The sequence below is a fragment of the Heterodontus francisci genome, chromosome 1 (genome assembly GCF_036365525.1).
Source record: "Heterodontus francisci isolate sHetFra1 chromosome 1, sHetFra1.hap1, whole genome shotgun sequence".
Lineage (NCBI taxonomy): Eukaryota > Metazoa > Chordata > Chondrichthyes > Heterodontiformes > Heterodontidae > Heterodontus > Heterodontus francisci.
In genome coordinates, this window is record NC_090371.1 from 107371651 (window position 1) to 107380032 (window position 8382).

An 8382-nucleotide genomic window follows, 5' to 3' on the forward strand; every position below is an offset into this window, starting at 1 on the left:
TTTGGCCCACCGAGTTTGTGCCGACCATCAACCACCCATTTATACTAATCCTACACTAATCCCATATTCCTACCACATCCCCACCTGTCCCTATATTTCCCTACCACCTACCTATACTAGGGGCAATTTATAATGGCCAATTTACCTATCAACCTGCAAGTCTTTGGCATGTGGGAGGAAACCGGAGCACCCGGAGGAAACCCACGCAGACACAGGGAGAACTTGCAAACTCCACACAGGCAGTACCCAGAATTGAACCCGGGTCGCTGGAGCTGTGAGGCTGCGGTGCTAACCACTGCGCCACTGTGCCGCCCATGAGATCACCTCTCATTCTTCTAAACTCTGGAGAATACAGGCCCAACCTCCACAATCGCTCCTCAGAGGACAATCCCACCATCCCAGGAATCAGTCTGGTGAACCTTTGTTGCACTCCCTCTTTGGCAAATATATCCTTCCTTAGGTAAGGAGACCAAAGCAATGCTCCAGGTGCGGTCTCACCAAGGTGCTATACAATTGCAGCAAGACTTCTTTACTCCTGTACTCAAATCCTCTCGCAATAAAGGCCAACATACCATTTGCCTTCCTAATTGTTTGTTTCAGCTGCATGTTAGCTTTCAGTGACTTATGAACAAGGATACCCAGGTTCCTTTGGCCATCAACATTTTTCAATCTCTCACCATTTAAGAAATACTCTGTATTTCTGTTTTTCCTACCAAAGTGGATAACTTCACATTTTTCCACATTATATTCCATCTGCCATGTTCTTGCTCACTCATTTAGCCTGTCTAAATCGCCCTGAAGCTTCTTTGCATCCTGCTCACAACTCACATTCCCAGCTAGTTTTGTGTCATCAGCAAACTTAGAAATGTTACATTTTGTCGCCACATCCAAATCAATGGTATAGATTGTGAATAGCTGGGCCCAAGCACTGATCTGCCAACCTGAGAATGACCCGTTTAGTCCTACTCTCTGTTTTCTGTCCGTTAACCAATTCTCAATCCATCCCAGTTTATTTCCCCCAATCCCATGTATTCTAATTTTGCTTACTAACCTGTGTGGGACCTTATCGAAAGCCTTCTGAAAATCCAAATACACCACATCCGCTGGTTCCCCCTTATCTATTCTGCTAGTTACATCATCAGAAAACTCCAACAGGTTTGTCAAACATGATTTCTCTTTCATAAATCCATGTTGACTCTGCCTAATCCTACCATTATTTTCTAAGTGTCCTGTTATAATACCCTTTATAATAGATTCTAGCATTTTTCCTACTACCGATGTCAGGCTAACAGGTCTGTAGTTCCCCATTTCTCTCTCCCTCCTTTCTTAAATAGTGGGGTTATATTTGCTACCTTCCACTCTTCAGGAACTTTTCCAGAAACTTTAGAATTTTAGAAGATGATCACCAACACATCTACTATCTCTACAGCCGCCTCTTTCAAAACTCTGGGATGTAGATCATCAGGTCCAGTGGATTTAACAACTTTCAGTCCCGTTAATTTCTCCAGTACTATCTTATCAGTACTAATTTCTTTCAGTTCCTCATTCTCACCAGTCCCTTAATTCTTTAGTATTTCTGGGAGTTTTTTTTAATCTTCCTCTGTGAAGACAGACACAAAGTATTTGTTTAGTTTCTCTGCCATTCCCTTATTCCCCATTATAAATTCCCCTGTCTCTGCCTGTAATGGGCCCACATTTGTCTTTGCTAATCATTTCCATTTTACATACCTATAGAAGCTTTTACAGTCCTTTTTTTTGATTCTCGCTAGTTTACTTTCATATTCTATTTTCTCTTTCTTTATCAGTTTCTTGGTTCTCCTTTGCTGAATTCTAAAATGCTCCCAATCCTGAGGCTTACTACTTTTTTGGGAACTTTATAAGCCTCTTCCTTTGATCTAATTCAATCTAATACAGTTGGAAGAGAATAGAATACCAGGGGTTGGGTCGTATTGGGGTTGCGGGGGGTGGGGGGTGAGGTGATGTTTGCGGGGATGTGAGGAAATGAAAAATGAATGCAAGAAGCAGGCAAGACAACGTGAGGGTAGGGGAGGGAGAATAGAAATTAGGAAGATAGAATTCAAAGGGAAGTGACAATGGTTGGAGGGAGATAATGCAGGAGGAAAGTGAATTACATAGAATATACAACATTAAACTATCCATTTGGCCCAACCAATCCATGCAAAGAACAGAGAAAGATTAACCGACGGGGCTATAGGCCTTGTGACCAAAGACCCTGATAAAATTTGCAGAAGCACAGAAAAACTTAATGATCACCGCTAGCAGTGGCACTGCTGAGCTGCCAGCCCTCCGATTGGACTGGCAGGCCGCAGTCCTTAATAGGAATGACAGCCACTTAATTAGCTGCCACTGACAAGATGCAGCCCCGGGTCCCACTGACTACCAAAGCAGGTTGGCCCCCACTTTTGACCCCAGCAGCGGGACACTTACTGCCTACATAAAATCCAGCCCATAATTTCTAATAAGAATCCAACATTTTCCAGGGGTTTGTATGCCTTTCCCTAAAACATCCCTAAAATACACCACTAATTGTATGCGTTCAACACTTGGATTTTCCCTTAAGGCTTTCAGGTAATTCCATTTCTTGTTCTTCCAAACCAAATGAAGACATTTCCTGTCTATCTACTGTGTCATGCACACCAGAAGTGCGATGATACAAGAATCATGGAATAACTCTGAAGAGTTATGAAAAATTGACTTTGTCTTTAAAAAATGAACCTTTATTTTAAAAAGTGAACATTGGTCCAAAATGGCCACTGAAGAAAAGGGGATTGGCCTTTTGTGTATTTAAACTGGCCAACAAAAGGTGTTAATGAAACCTATTATTTCTTATGTTCTGTCCATTGTTAGTTCTGCTCATTGTTTTTTATATTCCTTCATGGGATGAGAGCATTGCTGGCAAGGTCAGCATCTATTCCCCATTCTTTGTTGCCCTTGAGAAGGTTGTGGTGAACCACCTTCTTAGACCACTTCTGTCCTAGTGGTGTAGCTCCACCCACAGTGCTATTAGATAAGAAGTTCCAGGATTTTGAATCAATGACGATGAAGGAGCAGTGAAATATTTCCAAGTAAAGATGGTGTGTAACTTGGAAGGGAACTTGTAGGCAGTGGTGTTGCCAAGCGCCTGATGGCCTTGTTTTTCTGGGTGGTAGAGGTCATGGGTTTGGGAGGTGCTGTTGACAAAACCTTGGTAAGTGCTGTGACCACTGCTTTTTTTGCTATTTATAAATGACTTGGATCTTGGAATACAGAATGGAATCTCAAAATTTGCTGATGACACCAAACTTGGAGGTGAGGCAAACAGTGAGAATGATATGAACCGCCTGCAACAGGTCATAGATAGGCTAGCATAATGGGCAGAGAGGTGGCAGATGGAATTTAATAATGACAATTGTGAGGTGATGTATTTTGGAAGAAGCAATAGGGAGAGGCAATATATACTTAATGGTACAGCTCTAAAGAGTGTGCAGGAACAGACGGACCTGGGGGTGAATGTGTATCAATCTTTGAAGATGACAGGACATAATGAGAGAGTGGTTAGTAAAACATATGGGATCTTGGGCTTTATAAATAGAGGCATTGAGTACAAAAGCAGGGAAGTTATGCTGAACCTTTAGAAAGCTCTGGTTAGGCCCCAACTGGAGTACTGTGTCCAGTTCTGGTCACCACACTTTAGGAAGGTAGTAAGGGCACTTGAGAGGGTACAGAGTAGATTTACCATAATGGTTCCAGGGATGGAGGATTTTAGTTACAAGGTTAGGTTGGAAAAGCTGGGATTGTTCTCCTTAGGACAAAGGAGATTGAGGGGAGATTTAATAGAAGTGTACAAGATTATAACAAGCTTAGATAAGTTAGACAAGGAAAAACTGTTCCCATTTACTAATGGTACAAGGACTAGGGGACACTGATTGAACGTTTTGAACAAAAGATGCAGGGGGAATATGAGGAAGCACCTTTTTGTGCAGAGGGTAGTAATGATCTGGAATTCGCTGCCCACAAGGGTGGTGGAAGCAGAGACGATCAATGACTTAAAGAGGAAGTTGGATGGCCACATGAGAGACATAAACTTGTAGGGCTACAGGGATCGAACCGGGGAGTGGAACTGACCGCATAGCTCTGTGGAGAGCCAGCATGGATTCGATGGACCAAATAGCTTCCTTTCATGCCATAAATGACTCTATGACTCTATGAGTTACATAGCATATACAGTAAAGAAACAGACCATTTGGCCCAGCCTGCCCACATGGGTGTTTATGCTGCACTTGAGCCTCTCCATGTCTTTCCTCATCTAACTTTATTAGCATAAGCCTCTATTCCTTTCTCCTCCTTACGCTTATCTAGCCTCCTCTTAAATGCATCTATACTGTTCACTTGAACCACTCCTTGTAGTATGTTCCACATTCTTACCACTCTCTGGATAAAGAAGTTTCTTCTGAATTACCTATTTAATATTTTGGTGGCTATCTTATATTGATGGCCTTTAGTTTTGCTCTTGCCCACAAGTGGAAGCATTCTCTCTATGTTTACTCTATCAAAACCTTTTATACATTTGAAGGCCTCTATTCAATCATCCCTCAGCCTTCCCTTTTAAAGAGGAAAGAGAGCCATTCTGTTCATCCTCTCCTAATAGATATACCCACGAATTTCTGGTATCATCCTTGTAAATCTCTTTTGCATCCTCTCCAGTGCCTTGATATCTTTTTATAAGAGGCAACTAGAATTGTACGCAGTACTCCAGGTGTGGTCTAACCAAGGTTCAACACAAGTTTAGCATAACTTCTTTACTATTTTATTCCTTTAGAAATAAACACTGTTTGCTTTTTATATGGCCTTGTTCAGCTGTGTCACTGCTTCTAGTGATTTGTGTATTTGTACTCTGAGATCCCTTTGTTCCTTTGTCACATTTTGATTCTTATTTTCTAAGTAGTATGCAACCTCCTTATTTTTCTTGCCAAAATGCAATACTTCACATTTATCTATGTTGAAACTCATTTGCCAATTATATCTCCATTCCGTAAGTTTGTTAATATCTTCTTGTAATTTGTTGCAGTCCTCCCCAGTACTATTTCCCTCCAATTTGGTGTCACCTGCAAAAAATTGTGTTTTTGATTCCAAAGTCTATTTTTTTTTATCCGTATATGGGATGTGGGCGTCGCTGGCTAAGCCAGCATTTATTGGCCATCCCTAATTGTCCTTGAGAAGGTGTGGTGAGCTACCTTCTTGAACTGCTGCAGTCCTTTGGCTGTAGGTACACCAACAGTGCTGTTTGGAAGGGAGTTCCAGGATTTTGACCCAGCAACAATGAAGGAACGGTGATATAGTTCCAAGTCAGGATAGTGTGTGGCTTGGAGGGGAACTTGCAGGTAGTGGTGTTCCCATGTATCTGCTGCCCTTGACCTACTAGGTGGTAGAGGTTGCAGGTTTGGAAGGTGCTGTTGAAGAAGCCTTGGTGAGTAACTGCAGTGCATCTTGCAGATGATACGCACTGCTGCCACTGTGCATCGGTGGTGAAGGGAATGAATTTTGAAGATGGTGGATGGCGTTTCAATCAAGCAGGTTGCTTTGTCCTCGATGGTATCGAGCTTCTTGAATGTTGTTGGAGCTGCACCCATCCAGGCAAGTGGATAGTATTCCATCATACTCCTGACTTGTGCCTTAAAGATGGTGGACAGGCATTGGGGAGTCAGGAAGTGAGTTACTCACTGCAGAATTCCTAGCCTCTGACCTGCTCTTGTAGCCACAGTATTTTTGTGGACGGTCCAGTTCAGTTTCTGGTCAATGGCTGTCATTGATAGTGGCGGATTCAGCGATGGTAATGCCATTGAACATCAAGGGGTGATGGTTAGATTCTCTCTTGTCTGAAATGGTCATTTCCTGGCACTTGTGTGGCACGAATGTTACTTGCCACTTATCAGCCCAAGCCGGGATGTTGTCCAGGTCTTGCTGCATGTGGACACGGACTGCTTCAGTATCTGAGGAGTTGCGAATGGTACTGAACATTGTGCAGTCATCAGTGAACATCCCTACTTCTGATCTTATGATGGAGGGAAGGTCTTTGATAAAGCAGCTGAAGATGGTTGGGCCTAGGACACTACCCTGAGGAACTCCTGCAGTGATGTCCTGGGACTGAGATGATTGACCTCCAACAACCACAACCATCTTCCTTTGTGCTAGGTATGATTCTAACCAGCAGAGAGTTTTCCCCCTGAATCCCATTGACTCCAATTTTGCCAGTGCTCCTTGATGCCATACTTAGTCAAATGCTGCCTGGACTTCAAGGGCAGTCATTCTCACCTCACCTCTGGAGTCCAGCTTTTTTATCCATGTTTGGACCAAGGGTGTAATGAGGTCAGGAGCTAAGTGGCCCTGGAAGAACCCAAATTGAGCGTCGTTTGTCCTGCTTTTTGTGTACAAGACATACTCGGGCAATTTTGCACATTGACGGGTAGATGCCAGTGTTGTAGCTGTACTGGAACAGCTTTCCTAGCGGCGCGGTTAGTTCCAGAGCGCAAGTCTTCAGTACTATTGCCGGAATGTTGTCAGAGCCCATAGCCTTTGCAGTATCCAGTGCCTTCAGCCGTTTCTTGATATCACAAGTGAATCGGATTGGCTGAAAACTGGCATCTGTGATGCTGGGGACGTCAGGAGGCCAAGATGGATCATCAACTCGACACTTCTGGCTGAAGATGGATGCAAATGCTTTAGCCTTGCCTTGTGCACAGATGTGCTGGGCTCCCCCATCATTGAGGATGGGATATTTGTGGAGCCTCCTCCTCATGTTAATTGTTTAATTGTCCACCACCATTCACGATTGGATATGGCAGGACTGCAGAGCTTAGATATGATCTATTGGTTGTGGGATCGCTTAGCTCTGTCCATCATGCTGCTTCATCTTTAATATAATCATTAATATAAATTGTGAAAAACACTGGTCCCAGCACTGATCCTCGTGTACCATCACTTCCCACCTTCTGCCACTTTGAATAATTACCCTTTACCCCTACTCTCTGCTTTCTGTCTTTCAGCCCGCTAGCTATCCATTCTGCGTCTGACCCCGACTCTGCATTCCCTCACCTTATTCGTTGGACAATTTTGTGCTACCTTATTGAAGGCCTTTTGAAAATCTAGATAAATTACACCAATTTGTATACACTCTTTGTTACCTTTTCAAAAATTTCAACAAGGTTGGTCAAGCAAGACTTTCACTTTTGAAATCCATGCTGTCTATTCATTTCATTGTGTTACGACCGAGGCGGGAGGAGTACACTGTTTATTCTAGTCCCACTTCTCCACAGGTCACAACATATATTTAAATTTTCCCACCTACCAATATGGTCAATCATGTACTCTATTTTTCCCAGAATAAAACACACCAGCCAGGTTTCTTTAATAAACAACAAAACTATCAGTTTATTATACAACAAGTCTGAAACCAATAATGAAGTAAAACATACACACGCAAATCGAAATATCAAAGCCTCTTATCTATCTTAGCCCCTCACATAGTCACACACACACACAGACACATACACCAGTTAACCGGAAAAATAAAAAGGATTGTTGTTTACAGCACTGTTACAATGAAAATAACAAAAAAACAGAACATGCAGAATACTTGGCCTTGGTTTTGGTTTGGCGTCCCAAATGTGTATAGAAGGCTGTCACTGGGATCTTCCCAGAGCAGTTCTTTCCAGGCAATGTTGAAGATCAGTTTGGGTAGGCTTTCCAAGAAATGCAGCTACAGAGGCTTCAGATAGGTCTTACAGCAGAAATGCAGCAACAAGGGTTCTTAGTTCCCACACATTCGTTGGGAAGGGTTTCTTCAAATATGCAGGGTTTCTTCAAATACAGTTGGAAATAGGAAACTGACACATTGTATGGAGGGTTTCTTTTCAAGAGAAAGCTGGGTCTTTGGCAGGTAAAAAAACAACTGTCTTTTGTCACAGTTCACACTGGAACTAAAACATTTCAGAAATCAAATCTCCTGACCTCTAAATCTTGACCTGTCACTTCTTTGTAAACATCTCTCCAAGTCAAAAACAACCCCTGCTGGATGATTATCCACAGACAGATGTCCTCCAGTAAGACTTGTTTACAAGCCAAATCCATGAACCATCTGGTGACTTCTTTAAAAAAAAAACACAAAGTTCAGCAACTTTTCAAGATTCCAGATGAATCAATGTCATAATTCAACTATAAGTCCTGAAAACATATTTACAAGAAAAAGTATTCTCGTAACAATTGCTACAATGCATCTTGTATATGGTACACACTGCAGTTACAGTGCACCAGAGGTCACAGAGTCATAGACTTATACAGCACAGAAACAAGCCCTTCGGCCCATCGTGTCTGTGACGGCCATCA